This window comes from Excalfactoria chinensis, chromosome 6 (genome assembly GCF_039878825.1).
Source record: "Excalfactoria chinensis isolate bCotChi1 chromosome 6, bCotChi1.hap2, whole genome shotgun sequence".
NCBI lineage: Eukaryota > Metazoa > Chordata > Aves > Galliformes > Phasianidae > Excalfactoria > Excalfactoria chinensis.
Window position 1 is genome coordinate 26,459,468 of NC_092830.1, and position 17,285 is coordinate 26,476,752.

General features: G+C 43.5%; 1 protein-coding gene across 2 annotated transcripts in view; it reads left to right on the forward strand.

Moving 5' to 3' along the window:
- The window catches only part of CNNM2 (cyclin and CBS domain divalent metal cation transport mediator 2), a 98,214-nt gene that overhangs the window by 61,087 nt on the left and 19,842 nt on the right, over positions 1-17,285 (forward strand). The gene's annotated exons all lie outside the window — the stretch shown is intronic.

Sequence of the window (17,285 nt, forward strand, 5' to 3'; positions counted from 1 at the left end):
GCCTTTTGAGTTGATGCCGTGTGAGTGGAGGTAATGAATGAGTAACCATGCAGATCATATGCTGTGCCAGACTGTAGTCTTTACCACTATGAATCTGTATCTGGGCAGGGAGTAAGGCATCTCTATTTGAGAATGCCAGCATGGCTACAGTGCAGCGTGTCTTATCCTCACAGAGAAAGTCTGTTGTTCCTCCTCAGCAGTCTCAGTGAGTGTGATTTGAGTTGTTGGGTTTGTTAATCTAGTGGCGATAGCTGGGATTTGCAGTTCATAAAGCAAAAATGGAACAGAAAGGATTGATAAATCAAGAGGACTCAGATTAGATATAAAGAAGAAATTCTTCACTGTGGAGGTGCTGGGGCACTGGAACAGGTTACCTAGAGAAGCTGTGGACACCTCATCCCTGAAAGCGTTCAAGGCAAGGCTGGACTGGGCTTTGAGCAACCTGGTCTAGTGGAAGGTGTCTGCTTACAGTGCGGGAAGTTAGAACTATAGATGGTCTCTAAGGTCTCTTGCAGCCCAAACCATGCTGTGATCCTATGATCCAGAATCTGGGTCTGGCCAACTCACAGGAACGCAGTTTTAATGCTCACTCTTTCCTTCCCTGGAGATGCTTCCATGTTTTTTTTTGCTCCACGTATAAGCACTGTCTAGGAACATGTTGAAGTAGGGTTCACTGTGGAATTGTTTCACTTGCCTTTCATTTTGAGCTATTGACTTCCCTTCTGCTTTGTCCTTACTGGAGTTAGCAGGCTGAATGCTTACGCTTGGGATGGTATTTGCCAAAACCACCAGACAGATTTCTTCTTTCTGCAGATCCGGCTGTCTGGAGAGATAGTCCCTTATGTATGTAAACAGCACATCAGGCACCAAATTTTAACCTCTCATGTCCCATATGCCAAGCTATGATCTCATATGTGGAGTCAGGACTGCTCAGTGGGAAACTGCTTTTGGTCTTGGTACTCCGTGTGCTGGTGCCTACTCCTGTCAAGAGCCACAGGTCACATTCCTTTCCAGCTCTTGCTCTAAGGCAGGAGGTTTTGGTTGCCAAATCAGTCTGTTCAGATAGGAAGGAATGTTTGTTGGAGGGGATTTACCTGATATTGGATTAGGATCCCAGAGTCAGTGGCCCTACCAGCTTCACCAGAACTTGCCACTGCTGTCTCTTTAGCAAATGGTTCCTCTTGCACTCAGGCTTTCCATGACCCTGTTGCTAGCTGGCATTTTGTTTGTTTTCCCTATAGGAAGTATTAAGTAGGTAAGCCATAAACAAAGCTGGTCTGGGCTTCTGTTTTCAGGGATATTGTTGTTTCTTTTGGATGAGAGATGGGAGCCAAACTTGAGTAAGGCTTTACAGCACACTACTGGTTCTTAAGTTGTCCCAGGACCTCAGAATGACCAGCAGTCAATTAACGCTGACCTCTTGTGGTTTCAGAGTCTGGATCCAAATGCTGAGGTTTGACTCCCTCTGTCTAAAACCCTTGACCACAGTTCCTGTTTTTAGGCAGAGATTGAAGTCTGTGATCTTCTGGAATTCATTATCTGCCCCTCCCTTCTGCTTGCCCCAACTCCCTTTCCAATTAATGGAGATGATGCCGTGTTACTGCAACTTGCTGGTCCCGTCCATCGCTGCAGTGGTACATCGGGGCCATGGCCTGAGATACCTGAGCTGCATTCACATTGTGCTGAAGCATCCTGGCACCGGTGGGCCTCACTGACTTCTGAAGCAGTTTCCAAGCCCTGATCAGGGTACTTTCTCTCTTTGCCATGACTGACCCTTCCTCTTCCACTTGTGTTTTTGTTTTCTTTGGGAACATATGGTGCGGTTGACTTCCCGTGGGTCAGGGTAGGCATTCCTGCAGCTCTTCACTTGCTTGTCCCAGTGCTCAAACCACCCTTGTTTTCTCATGTCAGCCAGGCCACCTGCTGGTGTCCCTCCAGCCTCTCCACCAGCCCAACTCTCAGCAGAAAACCCAGTGGCTTTAGCTTTCCTGATAAAGCACTAACTTGATTATTAGAACTTCGGGTTGAAGTAGAGGCTCTGGGAGCAGAGCACATATCGCAGTGTCAGCCCACTGAGACATATGCTTAGCAGCAGGGGTCTGTTTCCTTTGGGTCTCATATTTAGGTTAGAAATGCTTTCTTTTGGGGGCCAAACAGTCATTCTCAGACACTGTAGTCAGTCTTGCTATCAACCCCATGAAGACTGCATGTCTAAAGGAAATGACAGAAATAGATGCGTTTGTTTCCAAAACAAAACCCTTTGGTCCAGAGAAAAGATACCTGCCTCTTGGGAGAGACAAGAGGGCTCCCATCTCTCCTATTTGTCTGAGCTCAAGGTCTCTCATCCTTTGTCTTCGACTTGTTTCCCATCGCTTATCATTTACTAGAAAAACATTCCAGCCAGCGCTCAATGCTAGGCCACCAAAAAAGATGAAGAAGAGATGGATGCACTGCTGCTTCTCTATTTATAGGAAGAGAGACAAACCAAAATTGATATGGGAAAATTCAAATCTTTAAATACTCTGGGAGAGATGGATGGAAAAAAGGGCTGCTTTCATTGTTCACAGGGCTCAGGAGACTTTCTCACGAGCAGCTTGGTGTATAACTCACTGAACAACTCATTTGTGTGACTGAGGGCTTAGTATCCCCTCTTGTTTCTAGAATATCTCATCTACTTCTTAAGGTCAGCAGAAGGTTAGCAGAAGTCACCCCTCTGAGTACCTCCTTGCCTTAGCATCTGCTTGTCATGCCTTGGTACTTTCTGTGCTTGTCTTTGATTTGTTTCTTTCTCTCTTAGTTCTGACTGTGTTCACGCTGCCACCGTTTTGTCAGCCCTGAAACATTTCCAGACATTCCTTATGTCCTCTGCTTCCTCCATCTTTGACAAAGGAATTGCTGTAGTATGTAAGTGGTTGCTCTGGTTTACAGATTTGAACTTCTGTTGTGCTGTAGCCCCTGCTCTTGCTTGCAAGGAGACAACTGTTTTAAGGCTTGGGTTTTGAAAGGGTGTTCCATAGCATGGCATTAAAGAAGGGGGTGTAAGGGCAGAGGGCAATGCTGCTTTGAAGATCAGTGAGGAAGTTAAGGCACAAAGCTGGGGGTGGGAACTGAGGTCTCACCAATCCAGAGATGCGGGCTGAACAAGAGCTTCCTTTTTCTTCTTGTATCCTACTAAATTGATATCCACATATCAGGAGCGGTGTCGACCTCAGCTTCACTTTCTGCCATGAGCTCTTTCTTTACTCAGACAGTAAATGTGGGGAAACACTTGAGTGTTTGAAGCATCACACTGTGCCAGGTGGGTCTTGTCTCACCCCCAGTCCTCCCACCTCTCCCTTGCCAGGTGTCTGTCACCTTCCTCTTGCCCTCTCTTAGGTCTGCAGGACTCTCTTGTCCCCTGGTTTCTGTGACTGCCTCTGGAGGTTTCCTTAGAGAAACAGACAAATGATTGGGTAACCTAGTGTACTGGGGCAGGAATGGTGGCTTGAGCACTGATTCATTGTTACCGCAGTGGAAAAATAGCATGAATCTCATCTGCAGTTCCCACAGTTCCTTTCTTTCTCCTCTCCCTCTATTTTGCTCCTGTTGATTAGCCTCTAAATACTGCCTTTCAAAGAAAACCACTGCTGCCAACCGCTGATCCCAGCTTCAGTTCTTCGGCAATACAGCGGTGTGGGATTTGGCATTTGGGGTCTGCTCCAGAGTTGCACCCACTCTCACTTTCTGCCCAGAGCCCTGGGGTGCTCTGCCCCATGGTGTACCCACCACGAGCAGTCCCAGGCTAGAGGACTGCTGTGCGAAGGGAATACATCACTCTGGCAACAAAACCAGGTCTGGTGTTTGAATCAGCAGCTGTGTTTGACAGTAGGGTAGCCAGGTATGTACGTGCTCTGTAGCTGTCTGGGAACATTGCTCTGAGCAGCCATCCCATAATGTCGACTGGACCGTCAGACTGTAGGCAGTGCAACAAGTTTTTCAGAAACCTGTTTAATTCACAGAAAATCTTCTGAACAGCAGATAGAGACTTCCAGCCCCTTCTCACCGATGTCACCAGTAAGAAGGTCTTTATTTTGCAAAGACCCGTAACAGTTTGATTTCAGGCTTTTAAGTCTTAGTATTTTATATGGTAAGGAAGATTGCTTACTGTTTGGATAAAAGACTTCCAGAAAACAACAAGGTCTGGTGATTTTTTGCTTTTTAATCTTAAGCCTAAGGACTATTTCTGATGTTGCGGTGAAAGGTATTTTGGAAACACTAGTTCTGTTGTCCGTGACAGTTTGTTCAAAGCTCTGCATTCCCACTGAGTGTTTTTAGCAGTCCACAAATTGAAGAAGTTTGAAGGCTCTCGTTGCAGTCAGTTTGGCAAATCGTTTCCTTTGGGTTGTTACACTGCCTAAATATTCCGCTGTCCTGCCAAGAGCTGTTGTTCTGCCAGACACGTCATCATCTACACGAATAATAGATCTCAGCTCCTGATCACTTGTGGTCATGAAAGAACTGGGTGTTCTGTGAGGCTGAATGGGATTGGGGTTCTTGGACCTGGAATCTAGAGCAAGGTCTAGTCCTACTCTAGATCAGTGTAATACTCCTTTACTGCTCAGCTGAAACTTGTTAGAAGTTGCTGATTTTCAGCCAGCTGGAAGGTTGTGATGTTGTTAAATGGGACAGAAATCTGTAAAGCTTTTCTAAGAAGTCTTTGAGTCTTCACTGCCCCAACAGTGCAATTGAACTTATTCATCCTCAGTCCTGTTTGTGTTTCTGGATACTCTGATGCAGCAGAAGTTCAGTGAAGGAGAGAAGACCAGTAGATACCAAGAGCTTTTTGACAGGAAGAGTTGCCATGTAAATAGGCAGGTGAGATGTTGCCAGCCCTTGAAGATTGAGAGGAGACAAATTTTGTTGCTGAGAGTAAACAGGATGTCTTAAATTCTGGAGAGCTGTCTGCCTCTTTTGCTGTACATCCACACATACACGTGGGTCTCCATTACAGCTCTATGAGCAGTGCCTTCAGTGTGTGGTTCCCCACTCAGACCACTTTCTGAACGTTATTCTTGGTTGCTTTGTCTGGTTGATTCCATCAGTTAAGACATTCAAGCAGAGCTGTTTGGTTAAAACAGACACCTGTGATAGTTCTAAGGACTATGGTTTAGATACTGTGCAATAAGCGTCATGGTTTAGAACAGTGCTTGAACAAATGTGATGAGATGGGATCGAAGGGCTGTTTAATGAGAAAAATGGGAAGGAGTGTACTCTGCGGCTATTTCACTAACTCTCTGAGGGCAAGGAAATACTGTTTAAATGTCCTTTAAAACAAACTTTTGCTGCATTTTCCGCTTGTTTATTTTCCCTCAGCTTTAACACTTAGACAGGTAAGATAATTTTACTTCTTTACATTCTAATCTAATGCAAAAATGTGGCGTGTGAAACAGCAAACCATGGAGGAGAAATTAGGAACTAAAACTAAAACGCTTTAGATTTCAGAGAATCATTAAGGTTGGAAGAGACCACTATGATGATCATGTAGTCCAACCCATCCCCACTGTGCCAACCAAAGCACGTCCCTCATTGCGACATCTCCATGGTTCTTTAACATCCCCAGGGATGGTGACTTCACCACCTCCTCCCTGGGCAGCCCGTGCCAGTGCATCACCACTCTTTCTGAGAAGAAATTTTTCCCAATATCCAATCTGATATCATTTATGTGAACAGGACTTACAGAGAATGTTTATGACCTTCATGTGACTACCAAAGTACTTTTGTTTATATCAGAAGGGGCATTGTGGTGTGCAATATTCTCTCAGGGCTAGTAGTGGTGATGGTCACTTGGAATGTTTCCTCCGAAGCAATTTGAAGTGCTAAGGACCTTAGTGAAACCATCTTTTGTTGACTGGGAAGCAAACTGTATGGCCCCAGAAGACTCCTGTGCCAATGACTTATGGCTCCTTTTAGGGGTTTTGCTGGAGTGGAAGAACAAAAAAGATGAGGGATAGAATTCTCTCCAGCCAGCCTATTGGACTCATCTCCTACTTTGTTTATTTTTTTGAGTATTTCTTGTGTCAGAGGAATGCTCGAGGGATTTCACCATTCAGCATTTCATACTGAAATCATCATAAATCCAAGGGTGGTTTGCTGCTTTGTCTGCTTCATGGCAAAGCTCACTGGATCTCTAAGTCATTTTTTTCGTTGTGTGTAACTTCCAATTCCATGAACTAATATTAGTTATACAGTGAGGAGACATCTATATATAACCACACCATTTTGTGTGTTTCCATATATACTCATGTTTCTATATATAAGCAAAATGCTTTCCTAGGAATATTTCAAAATATTTGTCACATTTTGTCGTGTATTTTATGGTGGGAAAGTGTAATCGGAAAAAATGCATTTAGTTCTTGTGGGACAGTAAGGTAAAATAGCTACTTGTGTGAACCGAGTCTTTTTTTAGATGTGGGCAATACAGAAATATCCAAGTGCTAGCCCTGCTGTGAACTCAGAGAGCATTTCCTTTTTGCCAGCACCTGCAGGCCTGTTTGTCTAACCCTTGTGTGGCTGCAGGGCAGCAGGGAAAGGAGCCTGGCAGCACCAGGGCTCCTTACTTTGCCCTGAAGAAATCATAATGTTTTTCTTGTAGGTAGAAGTGATGCTTTGAAGTTCTTTCTGCTCCTGTCACTTGGGGGGCTGGCAGGTGGTCTTCCCCCCTGCTGCTGTGAGAAGGATTTCTTGGGGGGCCTCCCATTTGTTTGTGGTTTTATATGTTGGTTTTGTTTTGATTAAGATTGAATCTTTCTGAAAGCAAAACTTCTAACAGTCTTAGTTGTTCTTTATTATTATTTTTTTTCCTGTTCTGGTCTTCCACGACTCCAGAAATCATGAAATTAAAGATGCAAGAAGAGGCCAGGAGTTCTGCAGGCCTAAGGAGGGGGTGCAGGGAAAGGTGGGGGTCATAGGATGGGTGGGTTGGAAGGGACCTTGAAGATCACCAATTTCCAACTCTCCTCCCATGGGCAGGGTTTCCATCTGTTAGATCAAACACCGTATCAGGCTGCCCAGGGCCTCATGCAACCTGGCCTTGAACACCTCCAGGGATGGGGCATCCCCAACCTCTCTGGGCAGAATGTGCCTCACCGCTCTCTCAGTGAAAAAATCCTCCCTGGCATTTAATCCAAATCTTCCCTCCTTTACTTTAAAACCATTCCCTCTCACCCCATCACTGTCCTACCTGTATAAAAAGTCGAATTCCCTCCTTTTTATAATCTCCCTTCAAATATAAGTTGGTATTGCAGAAGGAAAGTGGGAACAGGAAATGTTAGACCCATCCATCTAAAAATAAAAGGCAGGTAGACATTTGGCTCTGGCTCTCATTTTTCCATTTCTCATGCCCCAGTCCTTGGATCATCTCCTGTGAAGCACATCTGTTTTGCTATTGTTAATATGCTGGATAAATACTGGTGTTTATACTTGTAGATTTAAGGGCAAGTCCTTGGAGTATAGTAGACTGGCTTTCTGATTGAGGTTTATATTGATGTTTTTGTATGGGCATACCCAGAATGTTTGGATTTACAAGCAGTCATGGAAAATAGCAGTGAAGTGCACGCATGTACGTTGCGTGACCTAATTGCCTGTGTCTTTTCTAGCAGAAGCTAGAGCTGTTTTACTTTAGTGTTTATTGAGATGTAGAAGCATTCAGCCTAATCCATCTAAAACCAAACAAATGTGAAGTAGAAGTCACGACAACAGGACATCATCATTCTGTGGTCCTTTCTGTGGCCGGAGCAATTTAGTGATGCATGATTGTTGGTATCATACCCTACTGAGCCCTGGTAGCATGGGTGCAGATTTGTGGCCAAAGCTGAGTGGAAAGCTTGAGTTCCAATACACCTCTGGACAGGGAAGCAAGCGAACTGTGAACCATGAACCACGGGTCTGTTGACTAATCCAACCTTTACCAGTGACTTCAACCTGGGAACTGAGATGATTTCTCTATCCAGTCTGGTTGTGCTGTGCTGTAGCTCTCATCAGGGTGTTGTGAAGGCAGCTGGGTACATCCTGACTTCCTTGGATTATGGGCTTAGCTTCTTCTAGAGTGAAATGTTCAAAATAAATAAAATCCCAGAAGTGATAATAAAGTTGCTTGCTTAGGTCGTATGGGACCAAGTATATCCAGCTTCATTTTGGGTGGGAATAAAATGATACAGTCAGAATGGGGGGGTTAGTTGCACTACCCCTTCCCTGAGATAATCAGGCAGATCAGGGAAGAAATACATCCTGTCAGGCTAAAATATCGTCCTGTCAGAAGAAAAAAAAGGTTATTGCATCTCTTCACTTTATGGTAAATATTAGACAAAGAGGAACTTGGATAATACTGTAATGGAGGTGTGAACTGCTTGTCTCCCCCTCCCATCCAGCTGACACGCTGTTGGCCTACCCTGATTTATGTGCCCTCTTTGAAAGCATTTTGGCCTGAATTTTATAATAAAACAAGGAGCAGCCTTTGCACTAATACTTCGTATTGTCTTCTTGCTTCCTCAGACACCGTGCATACTGTCTCTGTTGTTTGATTCAGAAAACTGTGATGGAAATTGTCATAAATACTGTAGCAAAATATTTCAGTAAAAAGTGGACTCAGATTCAATTGAAATATATCTAGAAGTTGCTGTCTCTCAGTGTGTCTTTTTAATTGCTCTTTATAGCTACTGTTGATTATTAACTATAGACTGTGGTTGCTGTTCCAAACTGATTTTCTTCGCTATTTAGATAGGCCCTGTTAAACCTTAATTTTCTGAAACAGAAGAACTCTTCATCACAGCAAAAACAGTGGTGACAAATTCACAGCATCCTGCTTTGGACTCCTCTTTGTTTGCTCTCTAGTGCCTTGTTTCTCGATAGGAAAGGCTTTGCTTTCTTATCTGGTAGATTTCCTTCCTCCTTCAATTTGCTCTGGGCAAACTCATCCTACCAGAGAGATGCTCAGGGTGGCCAACAGAATTGCTAAAAACTGCATTGTTCCCACACTCAGACTTCAAAAATTTGCTGTATATAGTCAGTAATTACAAATGGTTGTGGTGTCGTGGCCAAAGACTGATCTTTGAAGTCCTTGTTTCTAAAATCTGACTCAGTAACACTTGTTTTGAAAGAGTTAACATTGCTGTGTCTGAAGGGATCGGTGGTGATGTATTCCTTGTTCATTTGAAAGCCCTGCACTTAGGAACAAAGCCACTTATTCTATGTTTGTTCTTCAGTAGTTTTAATAATGTTATTATTAACGTGACATTATTGTCACTCTTTCAAACAAGGCAGTTTACTGTAATATTATCTTTTCCTGGATATAGTGACTCAGAAGTTAAACTACAAATCCTGGTTCATTTGGCTGCTTTGCTTAATAGGGTTATTAAATAATGTGTCATTAAGGTAGAATCTATTTAAATCCTTAGCAAAATGCAAAGTCACTTTTCTCTCCTTCTGTACACTGAAATAGCGCTGAAATAGTAGCTGCTCTTATTCTGTCTCTTTGCTGTTGTGTCAGGCAGCTTCAGCATCTCTTTGGGAGGGGCGGAGGGGGTGTTAAATGATTTCCCTTTCTCATGTCCATAACTGTTGGTCTGTGCATGTTGTTAATAAAGAGGCGTGGGTCTGAGAGTCAGCAGTGCTCTGCTCTGTGCTGATAGTGGAAATGGCTCCGAATGAAGATGTGCTTGGTGGGTTCAGGGCATTGGAAACATTTAGTCCAGTTGAGTCTCTCTGAGGCACTGTCTTGACAGTTGACTATGCTTAGATGTACCATACCTGTAGGCTTTAAAATAAAAGCCCATACACTTTCCAGCCAGAAAACATTCCGCCCTTTCATTTCACAGCATAAGACCACTTTTGTGCAGCCCTTCCTGCATCCTTACGTCTTGTGGTACCTGAGCCCAGGCCTAACCTGCATAAACACCATCTGAAGTCTTTTTTTCATGGTGGCTGTCACAGCTTGGTATGTGGAATTGGGACATCCTGTGTTACATGTTGGAGAAATAAATGTGCAGTGTCAGAGAGCAAGAGCTCACATGGCCCTGATTCTGCTACCATGCAAAGTTGAGCTTACTGCTGCTAGTTGTGTTTGCAGGCATGTTTATGCTGCTGCTTTGCTCCCTGTGAAAGCATAGGCATGCATGTCCTTCTAAAGTTGTATAAATCCCACTGCGTAGAGGTTGCTGTTACCAATTTAGAGAGCTAACAGGGTAGCTTTTTGTTAAGCTTCCCCTGGCTGATGCCACAATAGAAATCAGAAAGCCTTGCACTTAGCTCAAAGATCAGACAGTGCCATTGACCGGTTGGGGTTTGAGCTGCTGGAATTGCAAGCTGTGTGTGGTATAAGTGGCTGAAAGTAAAACAGGTCATTAAAATAGAATATTCATGATCTAAGGTGTTGGTAATGCAGTAACCCATTTTAATTTATGTCCTGAATAGTGAGCTAAAAGTAAACCACTTTTAGCTGCTGATGGTAATCAAATCCAGCCCCCAGTTCCTATCTCAACCACAGTCCCAAGATGCTGCTCTTCCTTCTCAGCTCACACGCTTTGCTCTCAGCACTGCTTGGGTCCTTATGTAAGTATGCTGGCCTTAGCTAACCTCCTCCTGATGTCCAAGTGTGTTTCTGTTATGCCTTCTAGTACTTTACCTTTGCAGGATTTTAAATCCCATGGTGTAGTTGCCAAAATCCCAAATTAAACTCCATTCCAGGAATCAAGGGGGGCAGGGAGGATTAGGATCTAGGATTTTTGGCTGTTACGATACACATCGGGCTGTTGTTTGTCATGTTTTGATTACCTGAACATGGGAGTGATTCGAGTTCATCACTCTTCATGGCTGACTTCTGGTCATGAACATAAAATCATAGAATCGTTAAGGTTGGAAAAGACCTCTAAAATCCTGTGGTCCAGCCACCAACCCATCACCACTGTTCCCACTAAACCATCTCCTAACATTCATGTTTTTGTTTAGTGAATTAGCTATAGGTGAGCAAAAATGGCTAGCTGGACAGGTGGGAGTGATGGAGGGCACTAACACCCTTGCCATGAGTGATGGCAGGGCTCAGCAGTTGCCCCTTCCAGGGCAGGGGATAGCTGAGAAGATAGGGTTTGCAGGTGTAGCAAAGACACAGAGCTGCAGAACGAGACATTACACAGCCTGTGCCATTGTTGGTCGTTGCTGTGGAGTCTCAGCCCGAGGTATGCATCTCCCAGAGGAGACCTGCCCAGACTCAGCAGCAGGCCAGCACTTGGGCCCTACAGCTGGTAGGGCAGGTCCAGGTCCTGAGAGCCAGGACCTGTCCGCTCCACCTGAGCTCTCAGGACCTGCAGCTTTGAATTTAACAAACCCAAGGTTTTGCACTCCCTCTACTGGCTGTATTTCTGCTGCCTGATGCCCGCTGTTCATCCCTGAAGGAGTGCTGGAATTGGTGGGGGCAATCCTAACAAACAAGGAAGTAATGAAATATGCATGGGTCCTTTACAGGGTCCTTGGCCATGCTGTGAAGGTTCAGGTCAGAAGCGATGCATTTCCTGTGCTCCTTTCCAAAAGGTCATTGTTTGCCTTGGGAAGTAGAAGCACAGCAGCATAAGTCACACTTCAGAATCTTTTGAAGCTGGTGTGGAAGATGTGAACCGTGACCAGGAATGACTTGAATATTCTGTTTGCTTGCCTTACATTTTATCTGTGTTATTTTCTTCAGTGTTAGCCCAAACAGCAATTGATCTCCCTCCAGACTCAGTGTTTTCTCAGTGTTGCCACCTCTTCTCTCAGCTTCTATTTGCTGCATGCTTTCAAATACTTCCTTGACTCGTGTTTTAAACTTCCAGCTTTTTTCTCATCTCAAGCCACCGGCGTCCTGATACCACAACTTCTGGTTTGAGTCTCAAAAGAGAGGGTATCAAAAATGCTTTGTTTTGAGAGTGTCCTCTTTCAAACCCTATATTTTCGATCTCTTCCTCTCCCACTTAAGACCTTGCAGATACTTCTCTAGGATGTTAGCTTCCAGTTTTGGGAGACAGCTTCTATTTGCCCATGTACCAGACTGCAATCAGACGTTCTGGACAATACTGAGAGCAGCTAGTGGTGTGTGTTTCACCAGACGCTGGTTTTTCCATTCTCAGCTGTATCCAGCCCAAATTCCTTCCTGGATAGGGACTGAGTGACCAGGAAGCATTGGCACACTGCCCATGTCAAGGGGACCAGTACTAATGTACTTTGAAACCATTCCTCTTTACTCTTTCATTTCAGTTTTGCTGCTTGCATGCACCTTAAATGACTTTTTTCCTTACTGACAAGTTGTGTCTGGTTTCCTGCTGATTTCTTCTACTCATGGACCTACTCATGGACTTTCAGCCTCCGATCTGAATTTGCCCAGTGCAGTCTGGTTGTGTTTAACCTGCCCCAGGTAACAGCTTTCTCTTGCTATGCTTTTACAGTAAAAAGACAACCTGCGCAATACATTAAGTTTGGTGGCACACTTCTCACCAAGGTCTGACCAGAACAAACTGAAGGGTAGGCAGGGGCAGCAGAACTGGAGTGCATAGAAAGGGTGATAGGCTGCTGGAGATGGAAAATGTTAGCTCATCTGTTCTCTTCCATCTGCCACAGGGCAGCAGAGAGCTACTGAGCCCTTTCTAGGAGACTTGTCCAGTTTTCAAAGTTGCAAGTAACTGATCTCCTGCCATTTCCCTTGGGAAAGTATTCCTTATGAATACAATTCACTGTCAGGAAGTCATTCTGCATCTCTATGTAATTTTTCCCTTATTTGTGTCCTCCCACTAAAATGTGCGTTCAGTGTTTTAACACACAAAAAAAAATCTATTTAAAGTGTGACTTTTTAATTTTCCTGTCAAGGCTGCTGTGGTTTCTAGTTAATGTTTGTGCAAGGCTGTGAGCTCTGGTTTAAAGGCAAAGAATCACCATATTCCCCATGGTACCACTAATACTTCCACTTGTTCCTTGAGCTTTGTGCGGCTGCATTAAGTGAATTGTAGTTATTGGATTCCCTTCCCAAATGTATATTAAATGTGTGTGTGTTGTTGCTGAAAGGAGCTGGATGTAAAAAGCCTATTCTAAATCTAGATTACATTTGTGCAGGCGTTGTGGTTTTCCCTGGGTTCTGTGAATGGTGGTGTGTTGAACCAGCAGACGGTGTGCAGCAGTAGGTAAAAGAGGACATGGGGGGAAAGTAGCAGCCCCATTCCCCTGCTGAAAACAATCAACGTGCAAAAGCAAACAGCATGAATGCAAATTTCACTAGTAGAAAAGAGATGTAATGCCCTTGAGCTGTGCTGCAGAAAGGAGATTTAGGAAAACACACGTTATGTGTCCAGAATTGCTTGCAAGCCAATGGTATTTGAAAGGGAGTTGTTTTAATGGTTAAATTATACAACACGTTTTAAAACTGATTGTTTTGTGTATTGCGTTGTTGGACCTGTGAGTCTCACTGACAGACACAGTTGTGTACCTTTACTGAAATTGACCCAAAACAATGCCCTTTACTGAAATTGACCCAAAACAATGCAGTCATGTAAAGAATAAACAGGCAGATTCTTCAGAAGCACAGGTTGTCAGTTAGGGAGTCAGCTTATCACTTCATGACTTTGTCTTTCTTGGACTTCATGGGTTTCCTGTCAGCCTGTTTCTTCAGCCCATGTGTCCATGGGGAAGTGGTTTATGGGAATGGGGTTGGTAAAGCTCTCTTCGTGTGTCAAAGCTCTTCATGTAGACAAGGACCTCTCTCCTGTCTGGAGCAGGTGTTGGTCTTGATGGAACATTTGCATCTCTAGTTTGGGCTGCTTGACAGTATTCTTAAAGCCTTTGCTGTGAACCTAGAAGTGCCTCAGGATCAAAGGATCTTTTTTTCCCTCTCCTTTTTTCCCCCCATTTCTTTCAAGGACTGATCAAGGTATTGACCAAGAGAATCATTATTTCAAGCATTTCTTCCCACGGTGTTCTATGCAACCAGTCACATGGACTCACTTGAGCTCATTCAAGGTTCACTGACCCATGTGGATTCCACTAAGCATCTTCATGCTCCTTGATTAGCTTAATAAATTAATCTGAAGCAGTGGTACAAAGCAAAATCCAAGCTGAGAGGCAAGATTTTGAGCAGTTGGGTGAGAATGCATTTGCTTTTAAAAAAACTCCTTGGTAAAGTAACAGAGATTAGCACTTGTCCCAGTTTGTATCCGGCGCTGTGCACACGTGTAAGGTCTGTAGGCTCTTGCTGATGTTACCAGCCACTGCTGTAGATGGGGAAGCTGAGGCAGAAAGCAAACATTGCCTCTTTGCCCTCTTTCTGTTTAATATGCGTTCTGTTATTAAAGGCCTATTAATAAATACAGACAATCCAGGTTTCCTTACCTGGACCTGTTCTTTGCTCAGCTCCTAGTTGGATACGTATCACATGTACTTAACAATGGAAAGTGCAGCTGAATCTTCTCTTTCTCAATTGAATAGTAAGGTATGGCACATGCCAGTGGCCTAATAACATCTTTGAATAAAGCTGTAGCCAATTTCTGTTTATTATACTCAGAGGAGTCATTATCATACTTACAGACCACCTTTAAAATTGGTTGCATGCTGTGTTGTGCTTCTTTTATGATGTATTAAGGACTCTTTGCACTCCTTTGATTTTTCCTTTCGCCTTTCCTGCCTTGATTGCTTCCATGCTTGGGGGGTGTTTGGCAGTCTCCTTTACAACAACCAGAAGTCAGGCTGACACTGAAAAGGCAGCCAGTCTGGGATCATGTCTTCTTCACATCACTGTAACCAATGCGTGTTCCACTGTCTGATGATTTCTGGCAAATCTCTGGACCTGGATCAAAATTAACGTACAGAGAACCAAGAAATATAATTTTCAGGTCTGATCATTTTCCTTGAGTGACCACAGGAGCACTGAAGGAAAGGAGTAGAGTTTGAGAACAAATTAGATTGGTTTAAATTCACCTGGCCCCAGCAATGTGATGAACTCATGATAGTTGCAAACATGAAAACTTGAAAGTCAAGAGGGAAAGAAGATGAGCATCAAACTGGATAAATGGTGTGTTTGACAGATAAATGCTCTGCAACATGTCATTTGAATGATGAGCATCTAGCTGATGATTGATGCTGCCCAGGAAAAAATTCACTGAAACCAGGACAAGTTTCAACTGTCTTGGTGCTTTGGGTGATAAATAAAAGCATAGGCATAGATTATGGCATATCCAGAAAACTGTTTCCTGCCTTCATTTTCATTTCAGCTCCTTCCTCAGTCCCATTCCCTTAAACTTGTCCGATTGCTCGTAGACATTCCCAAGACTCTTCTCTTCAAAAAGTGAAGTTATGCAAACTTTACCATAGGAAGTATGGAAGTGGAGGGAAAGGCTGTCATTTGGTGACTTTCATTAAGGCTGAGCACTGCATTAATAGCACTGTTGTGTTGCTTGAAGGAGGTTTATTTTATTTTACCCACTCGAATGGATTTGAGCAGTCTTACTGCTAACTGATGGAGGAGAATGGTGATACTGGGAACCAGTATCTAAATGGGCAGGTGTGAATGAGCTGCTCTGGTCTGTGATAGACTTAAGGACTTAAGTCTTGAAGGAGTTGTGTTTTGGCTTGAAAGCAGATATACTAATATCAGAACAGGCACTAGGAAATCAGTCTTTTGTTTATGTGGCGTTTAGCTGCTGCAGTTCTTGAGCATCAGTAGATAGAACAGAAATATTTTTTGTTGTGAATGCTCCCTCCATGGAAGCATTCAAGGCCAGACTGGATGGGACTTTGGGCAACCTGCTCTAGAGGAAGGTATCCCTGCCTGTAGCATGAAGTTTGGAACTAGATGATCATAAAGGTCCCTTCCAACCCAAATCATTCTATGATTCAATTCTATAATTGAAGTAATATATTACAGCAGAAGGGGAATGGTAATAACATGCAGATCTTCCATCTTTCTATGAAGTTGTTTTTTTTTTTAACGCCGTTCATTGAGCAGTAAAAAGAGCTGGAAGTCTTACAAGGAATACAAAGAAAATCTGGCGCAGTGAAAGGCTTTCAGTACAATACAAACATACTTAAAATCACAAGTCATCCTTCTGTTAATTCACTGTAGAATAAGGTCTCTTCAAGATAAGACTCAGCAGTGCTGTGGAGTTGGTATTTCAAGTATGTCCATCTGCATCTAAACGAGTAGCTCCAAGACAATCAGATTATGCAGTAGTTACTTTGGTGAGAATATCGCCTAAGTGGAATGGAAACTTCATTTTGAGTCTAATATTAGACCCTGCTTTGGAAAATTCCTTTTAAATGATCACAAGCTGGGAATAGCAAAAGAATTTAACTTTCGACAGACAGCATTCACCAAGAATTTGTTTTTAACTGCTTATGTTGGGTCCCTGGGAAAGCAGATGTGAAAAACTTACCAAAGTGAATTGACTTGACCTGATGCAATGTTTATATCAGTAGTTGATAAGTTTTCCTCCCTCATCTAATTTGCTCAGGATATTTTCATTCTTTAGGCATGAGTAAGTCTGGGTTGGAATAGTTTGAATGCTTGTTAGTCTAATAATCTGAATCTTAAAACATGCAGACGTTGTTGCCTATAAAGGGGTCTAAAAGGAGTTGAACTATTTTGGTTATCTTCCATGGATGGGGATAAGCATCATTTTCGAGACTAGCAAAGAAGAACTTGAGACTGTGTTGCTTACAAGGCACAGTGAGACCTGTATTTGTGCTCAGAATGCTGCTGGCATTTGGAGAAGCTTCTGAATGCAGAGATCAGTGTGCCTGTTTGTGCACCTTTACAAAGAGCGGCGCTCAGTGGTGGCTAGGGGAGCTGGAAGGGTGTGGGAGCACGTTCAAAGGGTTGCAGTACTTTTGTCATTCCTGTGGCAGAAAGGTCCTTAGGATTTATCAGATACACTGTGGGTGATGCACAGCTTAGGAATCTTTAGAGGCACTAGTATATCTCATCTTAACGTTTCTCTTTGTTAATCAGACACCGTTGCTTTGCGTATTTTGATTAATTAATTCATAAATAAGCCCCTTTCTGCATAGAGCCTGTCTAAATAAATTGTATTTGTGGGAAGGGAGATGGAAGAGAACTTGTGGATTTGGCTGAGCTCCTCTCCCCAGCTCTGCACTGTCCGTGTCCTTCTGTGGTTTGGCCATTTTGGAACCATTGTAGGAGCTCCCTACAAAAGAGGGCTCCAGCCTGATCTGGACAGGACAAGGGGAAATGGCTTTAAACTGGAAGAGGGTAGATACAGACTGGGTATCGGGAAGAACTTCTT